The following is a 24,839-nucleotide window of genomic DNA, read 5'->3' as shown; positions in this document are numbered from 1 at the left end:
AACGCGGCCTTTCGTGAATGTTGGGTATTTATAGCCATCGTGGTGCGTTTGTCCCTGTGCGCTTCGTGGCGTAGTGGGCTAACGCCGCGCGCTCGGAAGCGAGGGGTCCCTGGTTCGATTCCGCGCTACGGACACAACTTCGGAATTTTTTTCTCATTTTTTTCAGACTGGTTACACACTACTACTACTACGACGGGACGGAACGGGTGCCGCTATAAGGAGCTTCGCCCCTAAATGTAACGAGCTCTATCGAAACTCATCTCATTGATTCCCGTTAAGGATAGGTCGGATACCTGAGACAGTCTAATGAATGTTTTTGCAGCGAGTCTCGCACCAATCCAATAGTTTTCAATTTCTTTAGCGCGACTGCAATGCATATATATTTCTAACTCTTTGTCAGGTTGATTCAAATCTGTGATGTCTAGCAACTCATGAAGTGTGCCTTTCACCGCTATTCCCACCCACCCAAATGTGTTTCTCCTGGTCGATAGGCGGCGCCGCTGTCGAAATCATACCGCTACCTCCATCAACTTCGGGTCGTCCGTCACATGCCTGAGCATGATCACCTCTAGGAATTTGAGGTGTTAATAGGCAGACATAATAGACAAGAGTTCATTAGTGTCGCGAAGACGAAAGAATTCCTGCAGAACCCATGTTAAGACGATTATCGAACTTAATGCGATTAGCATTTACACAATCCAGCGAACAAGAAGCGACACACCGTGTTAGCTAAGACATCTTTGTTTAGAATCCATAGTGTTTCTCCTCATTTTCAAGTGATTCGGCTATATCGGCCATACACTGTCTCCCTGATTGACCCGATTTGTTATGACCATCGCTCGCCAATGTTACCTCACGATGGTAGAACAAGGACCGCAGGCCGACAGCGCATTCAGTGACGACGATGGAATTACGAGGTAGGAATGATGTCGATAGAACGACGAAGGCATATAAGGACGACGGCATGACGACGATGAGAGGATTCTGAAGTGACGGCGATAAAGAATTGCGATGGAATACAATGCCATGACACCGGTGTTCTAATCTCGATTGATTGACAATAATAGCACAATACTGGCGGAATGAAATAGAAATTATGCTGATGGAACGGAAGGTGGTATGACGACCACGCATTTAGCAATTTTTAGCCAACCAGACAGGCTTCTGAATAACATACCAGCCTGCTCCCTTTCTTTTCTCCTATTCCTTCCCAAGACGCTTTGCAAACATATCCTCTGCCGTTGAGCTCAGTACGCCAGTGCTCTAGCTCATTAGGCCACGATCACACGTTTACAAACGTATCTTGCCAACAAGTATATTATTCAAGCTCGAACTTAGGGGGAACATTGAGCTTGGGGGCTCCTATCGAAATACATGGGAAATCGGAAATAGTTTCTCAGAGCAACCAATGCACCAAATTTGATGAGTTATGTTGAATTTAGAAAAAAAAAGTTGAAGTGTAGTGATTGCCGAAAGGGATATTTTATTATAGGCGGGTCTACCTTTCTTACGTCAAATTTTAAAGAATTGCTAAATTTCTAAAAAGAAAACTTGGCGTATTGAGCTATGTAGCTCAGCAGCTAAAAATGATATCGGAATTCTGTAAACTGCACCTAATAATACATCGAAAGCGGCTAGCAATCATATATCATACACCATCCTGAAATATACCACTATGTTGTGAATGTTGCATTTGCAAAACCCTTCCAAACATTATAACAAATTCACGTAAGTTTTAAGTTAAAGCAAAAAAATTGTTCGCTTTTGATGCTCCAACGGGTGCAGTTTATAGAAATGCCATATTTGTTTTTAATGGCTGAGTTTCGGATTTGTAAACTTAATGCTTCTATTTTTTTGAAATTTACGAACATACTGCAATTCTTTGAAAACATTACACTATTTAAAACGAAAATTCTATTTGCTGCAGTCTCTGCAATTTAACTTTCCCTCTTAAATGCAACACATTTCATTCAAATCGGTTCAGCGGTTTTCTCATGAAAGCATTCCTGCATTTTACATGTATTTGATAATCCGGCATCGAAGATAGGCCCGAGCTAAAGCTTCCTCTTAAACAATGGATCACGCCAGTTTTATAGGAAACCCATGAAACAGAACCCTGACGTATACGCAAGTGGTGTACAAATAAAAAGTCTGCTCAAGGAAAAATATATATATTCATCGGAAGCTTCGCGGGAGCCGTTATCTCGATCAGACATCTCTCCAGAATGCGGACGAGCTTTCTGGCGAAGTGTCTAGCAAAACCGTCGATTCATTGTCAGTAGAGCAAGTAGCTGGCCGTCTTCGAGATAACGCTGATACACAAGCGCGCTCGTTTCCAAGCACCGAGGTGAAGCCACAGCTTCAGGGTGTGTTTCTTTTTATTGCGCTTTCTTTAGTTGTGCGTCATAGCATACGTCATAGCGGGAATTTCGAATTCTTTAAGGTCGATACGCCACGTGGTGGCGAAAAAAGGAAACTGTACGAAATGTCCCTAATTCCTGGTATTGCACGACTTGCAAGTTCCTGATGTTAGCAGGATCTGTGTAGCTTCGGATACTGACCTTCCTCCACACAGTGCTGTATTTGTCCCTCTTTCATGCACATCGCTTGCCGACGCGACGGTCTTGTTCAAACCCGCTGCCATCTTCAGTCGCCGCCACCCTATATCGTTGCCTTTCGCCCTCCTCACGGTTCACCATGGTGCTGCGGAAATACTGGTTTCTAACCCAAATTCGCACGTTTTGGCTTTGCGCTGTGGCGAGACTATTGGCACCATCCAGACTGTGGACGATGACGTTATTGTGTCTTTCCCTGCTGCCGACGACCAGGCTACAACTAACGTAACAGCACTGACGCCCCATGTCCCATCTGACCGGATCTCACCAGATGTTTTTTGTCGCTCTATTGCCGATGACCTCGATCCGACACAACGTGAGCACCTACTTACCCTTTTAACTGACTTTCACGCCTCTTTTGACTTGAACCAAGCGTCATTAGGCCGCACAAGTACCGTTTCTCACCACATTGATACGGGGCGACACGCACTATTACGCCAGCGACCGTACCGCGTGTCATCCACCGAGCGTCGTGTCATTACTGAGCAAGTTTCGGACATGCTTGAACGTGGCGTTATCAGATCTTCATGTAGTCCTTGGTCGTCTACCGTGGTACTGGTTAAGAAAAAAGATGGCTCGATTCGTTTCTGTGTGGACTATCGTTGCCTTAACAAGATTACACGAAAAGATGTCTACCCTCTACCGCGTATAGATGACGCCCTGGATTGTCTACATGGTGCCGAATTCTTTTCTTCTTTGGACTTGCGATCGGGTTATTGGCAAGTCCCGATGGATGAGTCCGACCGCTCGAAGACAGCTTTCATTACGCCTGACGGCCTGTATGAATTTACGGTGATGCCATTCGGCCTATGCAATGCACCTGCGACATTCGAAAGAATGATGGACAATCTTTTGCGAGAGCTCAAATGGAAGACGTGTTTGTGCTACTTAGACGACGTAGTAGTTTTCTCCCCTGATTTCACCACTCACCTCACTCGTCTACGCGAAGTTCTGACTTGCCTTGCCACCGCCGGCCTTCAACTTAACTTGAAAAAGTGCCGCTTCGCAGCCCGCCAGTTGACCATACTTGGTCACGTCGTTTCCAAAGACGGCGTCCGCCCCGACCCTGACAAGCTTCGTGCTGTCGCAGAATTTCCGCGGCCGACTACAGTGAAAGAGCTCAGAAGTTTTGTCGGTCTCTGCTCTTATTTTCGTCGCTTTGTGCGCAATTTCGCCTGCATCGTCGCACCTCTGACGAAGCTCCTGGCTGGGCCTGGTGACCTTCGTGATTGGACTCCGGCATGTGAACAAGCCTTCATCACTCTGCGTCGTCTACTTACCTCACCGCCCATTCTCCGTCACTACGACCCGAGTGCTCCGACCGAAGTTCACACGGACGCCAGCGGCGTTGGTCTTGGAGCCGTCCTTGCGCAACGCAAGCCTGGCTTCCCGGAATATGTGGTTGCCTACGCTAGTCGTGTCCTCACAAAGGCAGAAACCAATTACTCTGTAACAGAAAAAGAGTGTTTGGCTATAGTTTTGGCTTTAAGCAAATTTCGCCCTTACTCGTATGGCCATCCCTTTGACGTTGTGACAGACCACCACGCGCTGTGCTGGCTTGCGTCACTGAAAGACCCGTCGGGGCGTCTTGGACGTTGGGCTCTTCGACTCCAGGAATTTGACATTCGCGTCATCTATCGCTCCGGGCGTCAACATTCTGACGCGGATGCCCTCTCCCGGTCACCCGTGCGATCCGACGACACGCAACCCGCATCCACGGACTGCCCGGTTGCTGCGCTTACTGTTTCTGACATGCCTTCTGAACAGAGAAAGGATCCGTGGATTGCGTCTCTCATTGACATTCTAACTACTTCTTCAACGGATACATGCCCTCGAGCCCTTCGCCGCCAAGCCACCCATTTTGTGCTGCGGAACGCCATCTTGTACCGCCGGAACTATCAGCCAGACGGTCGCAAATGGCTGCTCGTCATCCCTCGCCATTTGCGTTCCGACATATGCACTTATTTCCACGCCGACCCACAACAAGCACATGCTGGCGTCCTGAAAACGTACGAGCGGCTCCGCCAGCGGTACTACTGGAGAGGCATGTATTCTTATGTGCGCAAATACATTCGGTCATGTGCAGCCTGTCAGCGACGCAAGACAACTCCTCATACGACAGGCCCACTGCAACCTTTACCGTGTCCTGCACGTCCTTTTGACCGAGTCGGGATCGACCTTTATGGGCCCCTTCCATGCACTGCTCACGGCAATCGTTGGATAATTGTCGCAGTAGACCACCTAACAAGATACGCCGAAACTGCTGCTCTTGCTTCGGCTGCTGCTCGCGATGTCGCAGCGTTCCTCTTACGGCATTTCATTTTACGGCACGGCGCACCGCGAGAGCTGCTCAGCGACCGAGGCCGCGTCTTCTTGTCGGACGTTATTAATGAGCTACTGGCAGCGTGTCGCACTATTCACCGCACCACTACGGCGTATCACCCACAGACTAACGGTCTAACGGAACGGTTCAACCGCACTCTTGGTGACATGCTCACAATGTACGTTGCGTCGGATCATTCCAATTGGGACGACGTCCTCCCTTTTGTGACTTACGCGTACAATACCGCCACTCAGGCTACCACAGGCTTCTCACCATTTTTTCTTCTTTATGGACGTGAACCATCCTCTACCCTTGACACCGTACTTCCGTATCACCCGGACGCCTCTGAATTCACCCCGCTTTCAGAAGTTGCTCGACATGCTGAAGAGTGCCGTCAACTGGCTCGCTCATTCACATCGGATACCCAAGGCATCCAAAAAGATCGCCGCGACCACGATCAGCCAACACAGTCCTTCGCCGTGGATTCTCACGTTTGGCTTCGGCTGCCATTCCAATCTCCAGGCCTTAGCCCAAAGCTTGCTCCAAAATATCAGGGTCCGTACCGGATCATCGAATGTACATCGCCTGTCAACTACGTGGTCGAACCGGTGACACCGTCTTCGGACAAGCGCCGCCGCGGCCGCGAGACGGTTCACATCAGCCGCCTGAAGCCGTACCACGACCCCCTCATCGTGTCATCACCTTAGGTCGCCAGGATGGCTCACCTTTGCAGCGGGGGCAATTGTAGTGGGGAATATGCATGTAGGCGCCGTGGGCATTGCCATCGCTTCGGCGCGAGACCCGAGCTCGAGCTACGGATGCCAACAGCTAGGACTGTGCCTACAAAGCTACTTGCGATCCCTAGGACGAGTCTCAATAAATCCCCCTTTCATTATATATATATATATATATATATATATTAAGGCAGCAGGCACAGCTGTTGTCTCGACGCCTTTATTCGGATCAGACACGTACTGAACGAAGATGACGCGCACAGTGATGATGGTTATGTACAGGTGAAGAAGATGAAAGATGAATATTGTGCTGAACTGAACTGAACTTTATTTGGTCCTGAGCAGATCAAGTCCCCCTAAGGGGGCTTGTCTGCGGGCCGCGTCCACGACGGGACCGGGAGGTGGAACTCGGCGGCCAGGTCGTGGGCTCTCTGGACAGCCCGAAGTTTGTCGTCCTCGTGCGGACTGGTGAGGAGAGCAGTCCATTCTTCTTCCGTGGCTGGAGACCCTGCAGCCGCACGCAGCATGGGGCATTGCCACAGCATATGTGGTAAATTACATCTCGGGAGCCCACATTGAGGGCAACCCGGCTTTATTTCACTTATGAATCGTGAATAACATTTAGGTGAAGGGTAAGCGCCTGTTTGTAACAGTCGTAAAGTAAGAGTTTGCGGTCTCGTTAGATGAGCGTGAGGTAGTGGAAACTTTCTGCGCTCAACAGTGGCGTAGCCAGGGGGGGGGGTTGGGAGGGTTCAAACCCCCCCCCCCCGAATTTTTTTCCGCAACCCCCCCCCCCCCCCCCCCCCCACTTACCCGCCCTTTGTTTTCGTCGCTTCGCGCTGACATAATTCATGAAACCGGTGCTACTATCACAATTTCATTCCTGGGCGCTTCCGTTTGGTTGGTAATTTACAGCGAATAATGTCTGCATATGTAAAAAACTGTCACGGTGTTTGTCAAGGCTTTGACACTCTGTGAAGTTTTGGGCGAGAATGTGGCGGCCGCATTCTGAAGCAACAAATGTGCAACAAATGAAGCAACAAATGCGGCAGCCGCATTTTAGATGATGGCGAAAACGCTCGAGGCCCGTTTACATAGATTTAGGTGCACGTAAAAGACCCCAGGTGGTCGAAATCTCCGGTATACATTTCCGCCGCTTCCCTTCAGGTGCCGGTTAGGCCGCGCTCGCGCAGGATCTTAGGCTACGTTCACACTTGGTCTCGAAGCTGTCGGAAGCGGCAAAATCTTGCAAAAATCCGCCCGCCTAGGCGGCAAAACAGGCAGAAAAACAGGCTGCGAGCCAAATCAGTCTCGGGCCGATTTTTTCGCCATGGCGAAGCGGAAACGCGGCGGAAAGTCGTTCTGCTTCACTGCAAGCTACACTAGCATGTAAACAACCGGTCGTAAAATTGAACGTGGCACCAGAAGTGTAGGCTGTAATTCTGATCGACGCGATCAAGAACCAGCCCTTGCTCTACGACAAGAGTGGCACTAAAACGTACTGTCGGCAATACTCGCGATAGTATTCAACGTCGCGCGACCGGAGGTGCGGCAACGAAGCCTTGGCGTGACCCAACTTCTCGCGCTTTTGCAAAGCCAGGCGAACCCACCACCGCCGTTTCCGAGGTGTCCGCGTCTTCCGTTTATTCATTGTCCATTTCTAGAAAACAAGTAGGTAGAAGTATAAAAGCCATTTCTTCTTCCACTTCCACGGCAGACACTAGTTAGGCAGATTCCTCGTTGGCGCTCCATAATTCTCCTCGCACGTGTACGGTATGTTGCAGAAGTCGCGGGGTGCTTTCTCGTCACGTTACATGGGCTTGCCAAAAACCAAAGGTAGCGCCAGTACACAAAACACCAACACCGGAGCAGTGGGAGGCTGCGCTATCCTGCTCGAAGCCTGAAGAACAGCTCAAGCTGATCGACAGACCTCGCAAGATGGCAAAGGCCACAGGGGCCCTGGACTGAGGGCCCCTGTGGCCTTCAGTCCACGCCGGGAAAACTCCTTTATAAAAATAAAGTTTTTCATTCATTTCATTCATTCTCGTCGCGACGATAGATTGGGAGCGTAGGTCTCACGTAGGACGCGCAGGCTTTGGCGAGCCCCAACACAAGGGCCAGCCCGGGTTTTAGCTGTGGTGTTCCCGTTGCGCCTTTGGTGTCCTGGAGGCGCCGACAATACGAAATGATGAAATGTTATTACAAATTGTAAATAAAGGCTATTAAAGAAATATTCTCACGCCTAGGCACCAACCTGTGACTCAGCGCTACCGCGCCCGTCTGCGGAGAATTACGGAACGCCAACGAGGAATTTACCGAAGGTCGCAGATGACACGCGAAGTTGCGTAAAATGATCACTTTTGATGACGGTACGTGGGTCAAAGAATGAACATACCGCTCGACATAATGCGATAATGAGCGCCACCACGCCGACAAACGTACGCAGACTAGATGGATCTGGACGAAAACGGCAGCGGCGGCCGCGGCGCTAGCAAAACAAATGTAAACAACTTGGACAGGCGCGGAAAAAATTTTCCGGCCGCTTTGGCCCTTCCGCCCGCTTGCCGCTTCCCAAGTGTGAACGTAGGCTTAGTCTGCGCGAGAAACGTCTCTTGTTTGCGATTGGGCCCCTATACGGAAGGCTGGTAATTACTGTTGTGTGGTTGAATCCCAAACCAGCAATTACGGAAGGCTGGTAGTTGCTGTTTTGTTGTGGAATCCCAAACCAGCAATGTACACACGAAGGGGTTGATGACAGCAGTGGAATTCCACCGACTGGCAACAGAATTCACGAAACAGACAGCCGACTAGCATGAATTACTGCTGTGCGCAGTACAGCGTAAGTGAACTCTTGTTGCAGGTGCTGACAGTTCTCGTCGGAGTTCACGCGTCCTGAGAAATTGATTATGTTCACTATGCACTGAACAATACCGGAGTTCATTCCTGCATCACTAGTACACCAATCAGTCGAGATTCTGTGAGGTACGAGGCCGCTGCCTGTTTGCACCGGCGTAAGTGAAGCAGAAATGAGTTGCACGCACTACTTAAAATGCGTACACATGCCATATCTACGCTGTGCGGTGAAATATTCTTTAAAATTCTGAATCTGTTGACGTAAAGGCAAATGACGGCTGCACGCTCGCACACAGCGGAAGACAGAGCGGCCCATGCACTTGCCGCAGGAAATGCAACCCTGTCGTATGAGGGAGCAAGGCAACGAAAGCTTCGAAAGAAAAAAGAGCCTTACGCGTTTTTGCGCGTATTTAAGTTTTCTAGCGCAAAGACGCAGCGAACAAGCTATTTCTATGGGAGTAGGTATAGCCTGGTCACACGTGCATTTTCACGCGTATAGCCGTCCTTGACTTGTGAAACGCACTTCGCCCCGACGAGGACGACGCCATCTACGCTTAACGGAGATCAACGATTAACGATGTCTTCTCCGATCGGGCGGGTCGTCTCAATGATGCGTTTTCGAGACTGGTCTACTGAATGTCTTTGATACACATGTATAGAGTGTGCTGAAACTACCGACATTTATTATCGATCACGTGACCTAGAGGAAACCAGAAGCTTGCCCTCCCCCCCCCCCCCCCCCCCGGTCAGGCCGGTGAACCCCCCCCCCCCCCCGGTCAGGCCGGTGAACCCCCCCCCCCCCCCCCCCCGAAAAAAATTTCTGGCTACGCCCCTGGCGCTCAAGGTGGTAGTGATGACAAACTTCGTTGTACGTTAGGAGCGGGTCCCGCCGCCATGGCTCCCCCTTGGGCCTCGGGCCCGCGCGTGGAAGAGGCCTACCTGGCCGCTGTTTATAGCGGTGCGGCACGCCCCGTTGGAGTGGCTTTAGGCACGAAACGTGGACGATTTCTGTGCCACGGTTGCGGCCGTCGGAAGGCGTGACAGCGGGAGTGACGCGGTAGTTCACTGGCGAAGTTTGCTCGACAACAGTGTAGGGCCCTATAAAACTTTTCGCACATGCCAGGAACTCGAGTTGGTGTCCACAATAACACTTCATCTCCGGTGCTGAACATAACGACGCAGTGAAATACATCGTAGCGAGTCTTCCTATCCTGTTGACTTGCTTCGGTGCTGAGGCGGACGCGATGGCGACACGTGGCAAGGCGAGATGTTAAATGCTCACTCACTGCCGCCGACGAGTTTACGGGGACATCAAAAAAAAAAAAAAAAAAAAGACAGAGAGAGAGAGAGAGAGAGAGAGAGACGTCGAGGGGAGAGGTCGGTTGATGCCCGTAAACTAGAAAGAATGGTGAGTAGCCAGTAGTGCGCTGTGCAGCGGTATTGTAGGCAAAAGTCACGAATGGCAGGATGTTATCCCACTGAATAGGTTTTACTATTCAGTATGCACCAACTGACCCAGATAGCTGCTCTACTGCAATGGTATCCCAGTTGGTGTAGTCAGCGTTGATGTATACCCGGCGACAAAATAAGCCGGGACATGAAGTCTGAGAAAAAGCTGAATATATCCGCAGCCTCACAATGTAGCCTGGTATTTGCATTTTGGGCTTCGACTAGAATATGCTAACAATATTGTCGTATACAGTTTTATTTGCTACTGCTACAGGCTACGAAGATATTCAGCTTTTTCTCAGACTTCATGTCCCGGCTTATTTTGTCGCCGGGTGTACATGGATATCATGCATGACAGAGGTCGATGAAAGCGCTCTGTGAGGCCATTAGTCTGAGGATGGTAGCTGATAGTCGTCTTATGGATGGTGTTACATGTGCGGAGGACGTCCTCGAGTAGCTTCGACAGAAACGCCTTGCCACGGTCACTCAAAAAGACGCGTGGCGCTCCATGTCGTAGAAAGATGGCTTCCAAGAAGAAAGTTGCAATCTCCTCCGCGGATCCTGAAGGTAGCGCAGCTGTTTCGGCGTGCCTGGTCAAGTGGGCGACGGCAGTGACGATCCATCTCTTGCCGCTAGCTGATAATGGCAGCGGTCCGTAGAGGTCAATCCCGATGACTGCGAATGGAGCGTCAGGACAGGGAAGAGGTTGCAGCAGTCCAGCCGTAGGTGAAGTGGGTCGTTTGCGGCGCTAGCTGGCAGAGCGAGCAAGTAGCGACGTATTTCGCTACGCAGGTGGCAAGTCCAGGGCAGGAAAAAAATGTCACAGTTTCGCCCTAAGGGCGAAGCAATGAATGCGACAGCAACACAGCAATGTCATACGAAGTAAGGTGAGCGGCTTTGGTAGCAATATGAATTGTAGTAAACATGAGCGTATGAAGTAAGCAGGTGTGCTGCGGCGTAAGTAAACCGACATGAAGAGAGACTCGATGACCACGAGAAGGCGCGTGTGAAACGGTAGTGTTGATGAGAAGCGCTGCCCGTGGGCAGCGCGTGCGAAGGGACACACCTGTAGCGCTGCACTGCCGATCCGGGCAGCATTGCATGTGTAGCGTGCGTTGGAAAATATGGCCCGACTATTACTAACTGAATGAACAAGCGTGGTGTGAGCGCGCACAAACAAACAGGAATAGATCACACTGAATGACTGCATACAACGACTGTCAAAACGCTGGCAGCAAGCGCATATACGCCGCAGCGGGCGAAGGTACGTGCGGTCTATCGCTTCAACGGAAACTGAGCGGCGATTGCACAGCGCATAAAGGTCAGAGCCGTGTGGAGGTAAGAGACGGTGCGAGCGAGTGACGAGCGCGGTTGTTGGCAGAGTAGAAGTGCCCCCCCCCCCTCCCTCCGGCGCTCGCTTCCCGCTTCCTTGCTTGCGCGTGGAAGATTGAGTGCGTTCGCTCTCCGTGACAGCGTGCGTCCCCGCACGCTTCCGCTCGGGCATACGGCGCGCGGCGAAGATTTTATCTATACGGAACCTCACGGCGACGGCGACGCCGACGGCAGAAATCCGGTGGAAGTGTCCACATAATTGCTATCGCAATAAAACGACTGCGGATGCATCCATAGGTGTTGTGAGAGCCGAGATGACCAGCCGTGGGATCATCGTGAAATGTCTGCAATATCTGTTCCCTGAGTTATCGAGGAGCGACAGGAACCCAACGCTGTTCTTCGGGGTGGAAGACATACTGATATAGAATTGAGTTTTCACTCTTGACGTTCTGTAACTGGCGACGGGCTTGCGCGTTAGGAGGACGAGATGAGCCGTGAAGGCGTTCGATAATTGAGTGGCAGTAAGCGTCGTTGCGTTGATGGGACGCAAACACCTCAGGTTGGAAAGAAGGAAGACCATTGAGAGCGGCGAGTGAAAGAACTGCAGATGACGCGTTCACAGGCTCGGTGACAGATGCAGGCAGGGCGGGAACGTCGGATTGCGGTGGTAACCGACAGCGGCTGAGAGCATCTGCATCTTGTGTTTCTTGGCGGATTTGTACGTGACGTCGAAGTCATATTCTTGCAGACGAAGTATCCAGCGACCTAGACGTCCAGACTAATTCTTTAACGTCGACAACAAGCACAAGGCGTGGTGGTCGGTCACGACCGTAAAGTGGCGGCCGTGTAAATACGGTCGGAATTTTTGTATGGCCCAAACAACAGCGAGACACTCCTGCTCAGTGATTGTATAATTTTTATCGGCCGATGTTAGCGTCCGACTTGCGTATGCGACCACGCGTTCCTCAAAACGTTGTCGTTGCTATAGAACAGCGCCGATTCCATGGCCGTTGGCGTAAGTATGGAGTACAGTGGATGCGCGGAGTCATCGAAATGACAAAGCATTGGCTCAGACGTGAAGGCACGCTTTAAAGTGTAAAAAGCCACTTGACACTCGTCTGACCGACATATATATATATATATATATATATATATATATATATATAATAATATATAAAACATATAAATATGGAGTTACCGAAGGAAGGAGTCGGTGAAGCGAAGCTGCGATGGTGGCGAAGTCACGTATGAAGCGCCGGAAGTAAGAAGCCAGGCCAAGAAAGCTGCCAAGTTCTTTGGAGCGTTGGGGCCTCGGAAAGCGGAGGACGGCGGTAATCTTTTCGGGGTCAGGCCGAACGCCGTCTTTGCTTACGAGGTGGCCCAGTACTTTAATAGTCTTGCTGGCAAAGTGGCACTTTTTGGCATTCGGCTGAAGGCCAGCCGCAGAGAGACACGTCAGAACTTCGTCTAGGCGCTGCAAGTAGAGTTGGAAGGCTGAAGAAAATATTACTATGTCGTCAAGGTAGCACAAGCAAGACTTCCACTTAAGGCGCCGCAGAACAGTGTCAATCATTCGTTCGAAGGTTGCTGGTGCATTGCAGTAGAGATGGACAAAACGGCTCACTTCAGTGAGCGGCTCGGAACGGCTCCGCTCACTGAAATGAACCGGTTCATTTGAACGGCTCACTGGTTCACTTAAACGTGTAACCTGTGTTATGTGTATTCTATAGTTATGTGGCTTTGAAAAAAAACGATAAATGCATAATTTAATAACCGTGTTATTGGTAATTTCGCTATGTTTAGATAATATTTTTACATATATTAAAAGCGTGAATTTTTAGTTGTAATGAAGCTTTCTTTTCTGATATTGGGGATAAAATGTTTATGATACTGTGACAGGCAGAATGCGACGTACTTTTTTCAGAAAAAAAATGTAACTTCATCGTCATTACAGAAGCTTGTCCGTTTTTGTGGTACGTTAAAATCAACTTTTGTCAAACTAAGAACACGAAATGATTGTACATTATGTTTCAACTTTATTCATTTATTCACATACGTACGTTCACTATAATATGAGTAAGCTGTAACGCCATGCAAAATGAATGTAGAAATAATTTCTTGAAGTACAATACAAAAATCATACGAAAGATCCACAAAACTGCCGCACGTACCTTTCGTTTTTTTTTCTCTTGAGTGCACGCGCGATACTGGCGATCATGCCATCATACACCAGGACCAAAAAAGAAAAAAAAAAGAAATCAAGTTCTATTACAACACAACAGATCATTGGCCTCGTTTTGTTGACGTGCCAATGATACACGCTCAGAAAATGCACTGAAGTGGATGTCATGGGCGACATTTTCATGACTACACTAATTAGCACAAATGAAGACCAGGACGCAAGGTGTACGTACACCTCTTGTCGTTAAAGGGCCCCTAAACCACACAGAGGTCGAAATTTAGTTGTGGTGTTGCAGTTGTGCACGAGTCAACAATGAACACGTAGCCGCGAGAATTTTTTGAAATGGTGCCGTAATAGCGGAGTTAGCGTACGGCCACGCTATAGCGGCAAAAACGCGCGGCAAAATAGGCAGGAATCAGCGGTTTTGCGGCGTGCCGCGCGAAATGGGTCTCTGCCGCTAGCGTGGCCGTACCTTTACACGGGTTTGATGATCGAAAAACGGGTGGTTCTGCAGCACCAGTACTTGAAGCCATCACCGAGACAGGCTGTGTGTCCATACCGCAAATCACGACAGCACCTTTGAGAAGCAAAATCGGCTCATTTGTGACGTTGAGTACTGCGAGAAGGGCCATGCCATTAATATAGCGAACGAGACTCGACGCTAGTGCAATTCTTTTGGATAGGCAACGGGCTGATGGGGCGACTAGAACGTCGCCATTGTCAATTACGTCGAAAGCAATCATGAGAAGTTGCTCGTGGCCAGGTGGGACCACACAATCGGCTACGGTTCGCAGACGGTGGCGGGACTGAGGCCCCTCGTCGGTGTCATCGGTCTCGCGCATGCGGACAAGACGTTGTCGGCAAGAGATGAAAGCGGCAGCGGCAGAAAGAAAGTCCCAACCAAGAATGAGCACATAAGCGCAGGAAGTCAGCACTGCGAACGGAATATGGTGGCGGATCCCTCCAATAAAAAACTCGCACGGTGCACTGTGCGCCGATGACCGTATCGTAAGGTTATTCGCGCTACGTAAAGGAGTGCCATGGTAAGGTGTAGTGACCTTGCGTAGACGAGAGCACAAATCGGCATGAATAATAGAAATAGCGGCTCCCGTATCAACTAATGCTTAAGAGGCACACCTTCAGCATACACTAATGACAAATTGGCCAGGCTCTCTGGAGGTGTTGTTTGTCCGAGCGATGCAGCTTTCCCTCCAAAAACTGCACCATCTAGTTTTCCGAGCGGTAGTCAGAGTTGCGGGTGACTGGCTGCAGTGGCGATGTTGAGCGTTGGAGAGGGAAAGGAGAGCGGCGGCGTCCTTGACGGTAGTTCCGAGGCGCGTCGGGAGGAGCGGGTGGGGAGAAGGAACGTGTTTAAAGGCGGCGCTGGTATGGGCTCGGAAAGGACTCGTAAGCATCGTAGCCGCGGCGTTCGTCCTGCTGGCGCTTTCGACAAAACCGCGAGATGTGGCCTCGAATGCCACAATAATAACAGATTGGGCGGGAGGAGCGCCAGGGGGCGTAAAATGCAGGTACTGGTGCGGGGGGTTTAAAGGCTGCGACGTCGTTCTGAGGAACGGGAAGGGCACGCTGAGCGACGGATGGTGGCATGGCAGCAACTTGGGCGTACGTGGCTGGCGGTTTGGTGGCATCGGAGGGTCAGGGCGCACAGCGTAAACCAAGGAAAAAACAGCTCGTCTTTGATTATGTCTCGTAGCCCAGTGGACAAAGAGTGAGCTTGAGGCACAGCAGAGCACGACAGGCCTTGTGCTTGAAACTGTTCGCGGATCAGAGCCAGAATCAACGTGCGCAAATCGGCATCCGAAGAAGGTCGCGTGTCGCAGACGTCTGGCTGCAACCGGATGGCTTGTAGTGCGTCCAGATGCTGGCAGGTCGCGATGACATCGGCCACGGTTGTGTGGTTTTAACTGCCAGTGCGTTAAACGCAACGTGTCCAATTTCTGTTAAAATGTGTCGAACGCGATAGGGCTTGCTCATTGCCGCGTCGACGCGGCGGCAAAGGGAAAGGACGTCTTCAATGTACGAAGTGCATGTCTCCCCTGGTTGTTGCATGTGAGCATCGAGCTGCCGCTTTGAAACTTCAGAACGGATGGTTGGTGTTCCGAAAATCTTCTGGACTTGGTGTTGGAAGGCGGTCCAATCGGGTAAGGCGCTCTCGTGTTTAAAGAACCACGTCTTCGCGACATGGGACAGGTGGAAGGCGACGTGGCGAAGTTTTTGAGGGTCGTCCCAGTGGTTGTACCCACTCACTCGGTCATTGTTCTCTCTCCACCCTCTTTAATCTCGGGCTAGCCCCTCTCGCAAAATCCTTGTCAGAGATTCCGCGCCTGCAGTCAATTCTCTATGCTGATGATATAACCCTTTGGTGTACTCACGGCTCACCGGGGGAGGTAGAATTCACATTACCATCCGGCCTCAACCTCATTTCCGAATTCCTTTCCCGCTCTGGTATGCAAGCGGCTCCAGAGAAATTTGCCTTTCCGCTAGTAAGTACCAACGGTCTGTGAACCCCCTCCTTAATCTCACTCTCGCCGGTACTCCCGCACGTCATCCTTCCGGGTTTTAGGCTTTCCCCTCCAAGACCACTCTTTCACCCGCGCAATACAGTCCTCGATCACCACATGCCACCAAGTAATTCACTTAGTCCGACGAGTGGTCAAGCGGCGTGGCGGCCTCAACTAATGCAGAGCCAATCAACTTGTAACAGCCTTGAACAAAATCCTTTATTCCCTGCCAAACTGCACACTTACGGAGACGCAAATGCATCGCATTCAATCGGCTTTAAACAGTCTCTATAAAGCTGCCCTACATCTTCCGACACACGCATCCACAGCCAAACTATACACAACAGGCCTATTTCTTCCCTTTGCAGAGCTCTTGCGCGTCCATAGGGATCGACAACTTGGCCGCCTATCCAGCTCTGCGCAGGGTCGTTGGCTACTGCAGCGGGCTGACATCCGGCCCATTGACTTTCCTCTGTACACCCCTCAACAACCTCTTCCCAGCAATCTCCGCTGTGCCCCTATTCCCTCTAATATGACCCCGCATCTTCATGAGGGACGACGACAAGCCCGCGCTCACTTCCATGACCCTTTTCCACCGGACACTGTCACATGCTACGTCGACGCAGCGTATTACCAAACTCATGGCTCCACTGCTTGTGTGACAATGCCGACCCCCCTTGGCATTCCCATCACTTCCACCGCTGGCCCCTTCTCACTTCCTACTTCTTCTCTCTCCCTTGAATTGGCCGTGATCGTTCACGCGACACACGAACTAACCCTTCTTCCTCCCTCTCCTCGCTATCGCATTTGCTCGGACTCCATGTCGGCAATCCGGGCTCTTCGCAATCAGACTTCCCGATAATCTTCATGACGACCTTTCTGACGCTCTCTCCCTCCTCTCCCCTGCTTTGGTCACTGTGGTGTGGGTGCCAGGTCATGCGGGGATTATCGGCAATCAGTTCGCTCATGAGCTTGCCCGCGAGATTAATAGCCGGGCGCCGACGATCCCCTGGCCTTACCCGCCCATAGCGGACGAGGCGCACTTTTAAAAGAAAACTCTGAAGCAGCACTACAAGCACCTCCGGTAATCATTGCAGACGCTTCCGCCACCACTCCCTCGTCTCTCTACTGCCCAAGTACGCACCCTCAGGGCCATCCAGCTCAACACCTTGATCACTCCAGCACGCCTATACCTTTATCGTTACCGCTCAGACTCATCATGTCCCAACCGCCCCTCTACGTACGCAAATGTAGAGCACATCCTTTTCTATTGCCCCGCAGCCCTACAATCCCCTCAATACCCTAACCCCCCACCTCCCCACTGGTGGGTGTGGTTGGCGTCGGCAGCCTTCGCCGACCAGCTGGCCATGGTCCTCCTGGCGGAGGAATATCTATAGATCTTAATCTGACCTGGAATGAAGTCTTTTCTCTCCCTCTTCTCCAGCCAGTCCTCGACGTCGTCGTGCGAGAGACCAGAGAATACAGTGGGGTCACGCTGCGCGGTAACGGTCCATGCGGAGGCGGCTGGTTGGGGGGCAGAGGGGGTGATGCAGCCTCCACCACTTTGTAAGGCAAAATCGGCCTTACAAAGTGGTGGTGTAAACTTGATACTGCTCGCGTTTGAGCCCCGGTGCTGCGGCGGAAGCCGCGGTGCCAGCCGCCGACGCGAAGCGGTGGTCGTTGGGGTGTTGCGGAGCGCAGCGTAGCAACACCCCAAATAAAAAATTACTGCTCCAGTCAGGTAGACCCCTCCCTCCCTGATAGTGAGACTATATTTGGATCATCAAAACAGGGATGCGTTTATTTAGGAATACCATCGTTTCTCTCTCGCAGGCGCGAGCACCCGCTTGTCCTCGCACCGGGGCTCAAACGCGAGCAGTATCCGCTTGTTTACACCACCACAGTTCACCGAGTTTAAAAGCCGTCATGCCACACCACCACTACTGCAACGATTTCTGCCACTAGAACAAACCCTACAATAATAAAGCGCGGCCGGCGTGGCCCAGACACCGCCAGACATTCAACGCGCCCTAAACGATTCGCTCCCTACGCACGTAAAAGCTGCGCTCGGCGAGATTGCTGCGCCCGGTCCCGGAGATAAGAGAGCCAGGATCAGTAAATAGCAGCCGCCGCGCAAACCATTGCCTCAAAAGTCCCTAAGCGATTATGTCCCTAGGCACCTAGGAGCTCTACGATTGCAATGACAACACGTGTTAAGCGGAAGTCACGTGACCCGCAGTACCTCGCCCCAGCTGTACCTACTAGCAATTGTAAAGTCGCAACCCGGACTCAAAGAGACAGCGCAGCTTCATCGAACGGGCACGGGAGATGGCCCGCGGCTACCTGGAATAATGAGGCCGCCCACCTAGGGCGCAGACTGCGCTTGCCCAGAAGAAAAGTTCATTCTCTCTCTCTTACATGGAACTCGTTTCAACTTCGCCGTAAAAAATTTTACTGGCGCAGCTCGGTACCTATACCTCAAGCCACCGACGTATGTACGTACATATCTGAGAGAAGGGACAACGAGCGAAAAACACAACAGCTTTCCTACCGCACAAAAAAAAAAAAAAAAAAAAGAAAAAAAATTTTTCTATCTTCGTTCTTCCCTTTCGCTATTCAAGCGTGGGACCCAGCGCGATTGTTTCTGTTGGTGCCCATTCTTTCCCGCCATTGTTGCGCCGTTCGCGTCTCTGAGTGTTCTGAAGTTCTCGTTTAATTTTTGTTACAGTGCTTGTATCGCTATTTTCGTTGGATGACTTTTAGAATTTTTTCTTTGCCTGTGTTATGATGTACCTTTCGTGTTTAGTGCATTCAGAGCCCTGAATATGTCCTGTTTTACAATGTGTAGCCCGAGTGTTACATTTTTGACGATGTATATTTGTGCTTATCTCGTATGTTTTCTTTTTTTTTTGCATATTTCGTATGCCCCCCCCCCCCTCCCCCCGTTCTAAATAATCGCCTCCGGGCGAATGTAGTGATGTGAATAAATAAATAAATCATAAAGTATGCATCACCCAGGAGCAAGCGTACGCGCTGCCCTCGCGCAAGTCACGTGGCAGATTCAGGCGGCGCCCAGTCGGCTCGAGGTATCGACCGCGACGAGCCCGCCGCCACCTGGTGGAGAGCGCCGGCTGGAATGCAGCGCAGGACGAGTGCCGTCGGCAGAACGCGAGGAAGCAATGCCGGTGCACGGCGCAGTCACGGGGAAAGACGCAGCAAGGCTGCAGTGGCCGATCCTCGCTTGGGCGCTGCTGGCTCGGCGTCAGCTGCTGGGCGCCCGGGCGCGTGGTTGCAACCAGCTTGGCGGCTGCCTTCCCTCGGGGGTTCGCCGCTCACATTGAAGCGCGTCCGTGAAAGCCGGAGACCGTGCCGTGTGTTCTCGTCGCGATTGATTTGCCCGTCTGGAAGTGTGGTTGCGGTGCACGCGCTGGCGTGATTCGTCGTCCGTGAGTATGCTGTCAATGTATTGACGTCGCTCAGCGCCAGCTGGACTGCGCCCCGACTGGCCATGTCGGACGAAGAACCGAGCCGTCCGCTGATGGCTCCGCGCAAGGTGCGCGTGCTGAGGCGAGGACCGGCTGCCGGTGTGCGACGACGGCGTTGCAGTGCCGCCCTGTGGATCCTGCTGGCCTGTGCCGCGCTCGGTAATCACCCTGCAAGTGGCGTATGCTATACCGAATGTGGCTTCCCAATTCGCGAGACACTGCGTCGACTGTCGATTATTATTAGGAAGCGCCCCATTTCATCAGAAAGCGAAATACCAACATTTGTAGGCTGCCCCTAGAGCAGTCGAAATGAATGCACATCATTGCCACTGCTGTTTCGTTAACGCCGGTCCTTGAAAGGCGGTTTCCTCGGTTCTCTGTTTTCTCTGTTTTCGCAACCGATGCTTAGAGCTTGACAGAATGCGTTGCTGGGCTGGTTGGTTCATTATTGAGGCGAATAAAGAAAAGCGCAAACTTCAAACGGGGCGGAAAGAAATACATACACGGGGCTTGCTTTAGAGGAAGCGTTCACGGGCGATCGGGCCACGGTAAAGCAGGAGGCCTACGCATGTGTGTTGAACATCATGCTGAAAGTCTGAGTGCTGATTCGAAAAAAAAAAAAAAAAAAGGTGACCGCGCTAACCGTCGCCAGCGTCCCACATAGAAATGGGTGGGCTTCTAGACCTCGCTCGCGACTAACGCGGTGATGTGCAAAGTCATAACTACGCGAAAAAGTCATAACACAACGTAAAATTTGATCGCTAAGTTCGTCTTCATATTTCCACCGCTTCTCTTAATTTATTGCATACACTGTTTCATCTACACTCAGCTAGCCGGCTCTTCGCTTATATTCAGTGAATGAACAATGCTGTTAATTCGGTCCATCTCCCCTTCGCGCTCGTTTATTGAGCTTAGCTATATTAAGTGTAGCTTAGCTATATATTATCCCATTCATTAAATGGGCGCCGAAGCCAAAGACTATCTGACGCCCCTGTGGCGTGGGAAACTTATCTCTCGCAGAAAATCGATGACTCAGCGGGAAGAAGCAAGGCCGAACAATTTTTTTTCTGAAAGAAGCACTCTTGTCCTTCTCAACAAAGATTTCACGTCCGGCAATGCACATTTGGTTATCATAGGGAGACGAGCAGTCAGGGCTCGTACGTACGCATTGAATTGCGCATGCAGCCATGATGATGAACCGAAAATGCCTTTCGCGCAAACGTAATTTCCTATGTTGTGGCAATTAAGTACGGGACTTGAAAATGTATTTCACTGCAAATTTTGTTTCGAGCTCGTAAAGCATAACGAGCTCGAAACCGAAGCACCGAGAAATCAGAACTGGTTTTGGCACGTAAAACCCCAGAAAGAAAGAAAAAGCATAACGAAATATTCTTAATCGACCGCAGTTTCTTGAAGCGTGCTTTGGACACAAAATTATAATTACTTGTATTTCTATAGCCAAATGAGTCATTCGGTGACCGATAAGCTTATGTAACAATAACGTAGGTAAGTGAGCTGAGCATAGCTGGGGCTCTTCTCTCTAATTGTGCCTCTCCGAGGACTGTCAGTCATGTTCAGAAGGACCAATGGTTGCGAAAGACACCGAGAACTGCGAAGGTACATTTTAATGAGATTGAGAACAATATTATTGACAGATTGCTCCCACCTAACCACCGTCACGGTACCCAGCACTGAGGTGCTAAGAGCTATCTGTTATGTGCAAATCGAGTGTCGCTTCATTGGAGGACGCACACGCCGACTATTCGCTTACCGCCGCAAGGCTAGGCACAGTTAATACGACTAGCACTAACGTTACGCTTTCGGTCGAAAGCGTTGAATAACTTGCGGATAATAATTCAGCCGGAAAGCAAAAACACAGCTTTTTTTTTTTTTTTTTTTTTTTTTGCGTTTGCTCACCATGTCGTCCGCGATCTGGATGACAAAACCAAAGGCGCGCTCAATAGCGGCACGGTCACGTGTTCAGAGATGGCAGCGTCCATGCAGCGGCGCTTCAAATTGTCTCCACAATCTGTGACGTCATATCTAGCTCCTTCCGTGAGTGGACAGAGTGCCGACCAAGGAGGTACCAAATACTTGGCGTCGACACATGTGTTCGCTGACACACTGCCTTCGCGCTCGCAGGCGCGGCTGCTCTGGTGCTGCGCCACCACCGGCAACGCCGGCGGGCAGCGCGCTCCGACGGCTGCCGGCAGCTGCGCGCGCACGACGTGTGGCACAACACGATGCCCATGCTGACCACGGAGTCGGCCTTCCGCCACTTGGACGTCAACGGGGACGGCACGCTCGACGTGGTCTTCGGCTTCGGAACCGGTCAGTGCGCTGAGTTCGCCAGGTGCCTGTGGTGACAGACCGCGCGCGCGCAGGCCTGGATGCGTACCGGTACCCGCGGGTGGCGTGCGACGTCTACCTGCCGGCGGCCGGTGGCCGCGGCTGCGGCGGAGGCCTGGCGGCGCTCGACGGCCGCTCGGGCCACGAGCTGTGGCGCCTCTACGTGGCCCACGAGTTGTTCGCGCTCAGTTGCCGGCTGGACTTGGATGCGGACGGCGTGTCGGACTGCGTCGCCGGAGGTCGCATGGCGGTAGGGAGCGCGGCCCAGGCTCGAAGCGCGTTGGCGGCAGCGTCGCTTCTGCGCAGGGGCTGTACGCGGTGAGCGGACGCACGGGCGGCGTGCTGTGGACGCTGTCGGGAGCGGACGAGGCCGTGGTCGAGCGTTCCAACATGTACACGGCGCAGCACATCCGCGACGTAGACGCCGACGGCACGCCCGACCTGTTGGTCGCCCACGGAGGAGACCCGCTGCGGGAGCCGGGCGCGCCCTCGGACCGGCTGGCGGGCCGCCTGCTCGTCGTCAGCGGGCGCTCGGGCAGACTGCTCAGCTGGGCTACGGTGCCCGACGGCCGCGAGACGTACTACTCACCGCAGCTGATGTTGTACCCGGACGGCACCGAGCTGGTGCTGTTCGGCACAGGCGGCGAGACGCACGGGGGCTCGCTGTGGAGTCTGCCGTTGCGCGAGCTGCTCGCCGGCCGCACCATCGCGGCACGTGCAATATATACGGACCCCAGCAAGGGCATCATGACCCCACCTGCGCTTGTCGACATAACCGGCGATGGCGTGGCGGACCTCGTCATGGCCGCCTTCAACTCGACCGCATTCGCGCTGGACGGCCTGAGCTTTGCGCGGCTCTGGTCACGCCGCTTTGCCCAGTCCGAGTCGTACAGCACTCCGGCCGTGGGTTTCTTCGACGGCGACGGGACGCCCGACGTGATGGTCAGCTACCAGACGGGGCCGGGATTCCCGCTCTACGTATCCAGCCAGACGACCGTGCTGGACGGTCGCACGGGTCGGCCCCTGCTGTCGCGCCCCGTGCGCTCGGCGCTTGGAGCGCAGGCGTCCCCCCTGGCCGTCAGCATGCCCGGCACGGGCCGCGACCTATTCCTTTACTGGCTCTCGGACTGCCACCGCGGCCCTGCCGCAGCCACGAGGAGCGAGAGTTCGCGCTCGCCGCCGGCACCAGCGTGTACCTGCGCAGTCGCGCCGACTTCTGCCGGCTGCGCTTCGGATCACGCCTTTACACGCGGCTCTATGCCCTGGGGTCCGACGCCGGGCCACCTGGGGCGCTCGTGTACGACTCCGGTGAGCACGACCGGGTAGCCAGTCAGGCAGCTCCGCTTACCGAGCATCCTCGCAGACGAGAAGCGGCCCCTCGAGTATGCCGGCCTGCCCAACTTCACGGCCATCGGGGCCCGCTTCCTGGAGCAGCACCCGGAGTACCGGCGCGTCCGTCGCCACGTGGGGCCGCACGACGGCGGGTGGAGTGCAGCGCACCATCTCGACCGGTATGGCGCCGATCTCTCAGTCCGACGCAAGTGTTGACCGATCCCCTGCGCAGGCACCCTTCTGCCGGGCTCTGGGCCACACAGCGTCGACCTGGTGTTCGCCACCTTCTGGTTCCGGCCGACGCGCGTGCGCGCCATGTCGGCGGAGCAGCGGCGCTGCCTGGAGCTGATGCGGGCGCACGAGGCGGCCCGCTTTCAAGTGGACAGCCCGCTGTACGGGCTCGACCACGACGCCTTCGAGCAGCTGGCCGCGGCCGAGTGCGGCGACGACGACGAGGACAACCAGCTGGCCTACGACCCGTTCGAACCGGCGCATGGGCCAGATGACCGTGTATCGCGTGCGCCTGCAGTGCGTCTGTGACCGATGCGCCGGCCCGCTGCCTTTCCGGCGCCAGAGGTGGCCTGCGTACATGGGAGCCGGCGCTGACTGCTATGCGAGGACGCCCTGACACACGCCTGTCCGGAAAAGCGAGCGCTGTAGGTTAATGTGACATAGCAAATCGAAGGGTTGAATGCCCTGAATTGGCAAAACACAAGCTTGACACAAATGTAAGTGTGATCAGTATGTGCTATCTCGTGAGTAGGCACGTGCTACACGACATTCTGAAATGAGCAAAAGTACGCGTACAAAGAGGGTAGTTTAAGCGATATGCTTGAGCCTTAATTAAAAGGGCAAGAGGGGAAAAAAACAAGTACAGAGGCAACATTTCGACACAATGACTTGCATTTGTCGTGGCAGGATTCATAAATGTATTTTTGAAATTAGGCATCTCGTACATATGGTCAAGGCTTCAGCATTTCGCGCATTGGACCCGCGCCCGCTTGTGAGCAGCTGTTTGTGCTATGCGCTAATGACGCCACAAACCTCACTGACATCCGCTCGATCAAATCCTGTCACGTTTGCGTACTGGGACGGGCCCGTGTTCCCCTTACTCCGCATCAGGGCGCTGGAGTAGTGAAGCAGGGGGAAAGCATTGTGTGTGGTCACAACGACGTGGCAGGACCGGACACACGTGCCATCAGGTCTCGAGCAGTGGGGTGACCATTTCGTCCGCCCACTGGGAGGAGGTAAATGCGCATTCGCTCAGATCTAGCCCCCAGGTAAACGACACGAATCGTCCAGACACAGCCCCATTGCAAGCGCAAAGTTCCGTCTGTCCTGTCGCATTTGAATTGACATATATATTTTGCATACGATATTTCTGTAGAGATTCAGGGAGCTGGCTGAATAGTCCAAGAGGAGTTAAGGAATCAATGCATTTCGCTGACAGCAGATTATCGTGCGCTAAGAGAAATGGACGATAATATTGTAGTTGCCTGTTTCGTTTCATGCAACAATTACGCATCCCAAATATATGTGTGTATTACAGATCCTCTCACTAACATAACAAACGTCTAAACAATGTAACAGGTATGGCCCACTATGTAACGAGACCACCGTGCAAGACGTGATAATCAACACCCCACATCAAAACAGTAAATGG

The 24,839-nt window shown here is 52.4% G+C and overlaps 1 pseudogene; it reads left to right on the top strand.

Annotated features, from left to right (window-relative positions):
* Window positions 1–19,213: 19,213 nt before the first annotated feature.
* Window positions 19,214–24,839, top strand: part of LOC119455341 (uncharacterized) — a 75,382-nt pseudogene continuing 69,756 nt past the window's right edge.

The sequence above is a fragment of the Dermacentor silvarum genome, chromosome 6 (assembly GCF_013339745.2).
Source record: "Dermacentor silvarum isolate Dsil-2018 chromosome 6, BIME_Dsil_1.4, whole genome shotgun sequence".
Classification (NCBI taxonomy): domain Eukaryota; kingdom Metazoa; phylum Arthropoda; class Arachnida; order Ixodida; family Ixodidae; genus Dermacentor; species Dermacentor silvarum.
This window is presented reverse-complemented; position numbering and strand designations above follow the sequence as displayed.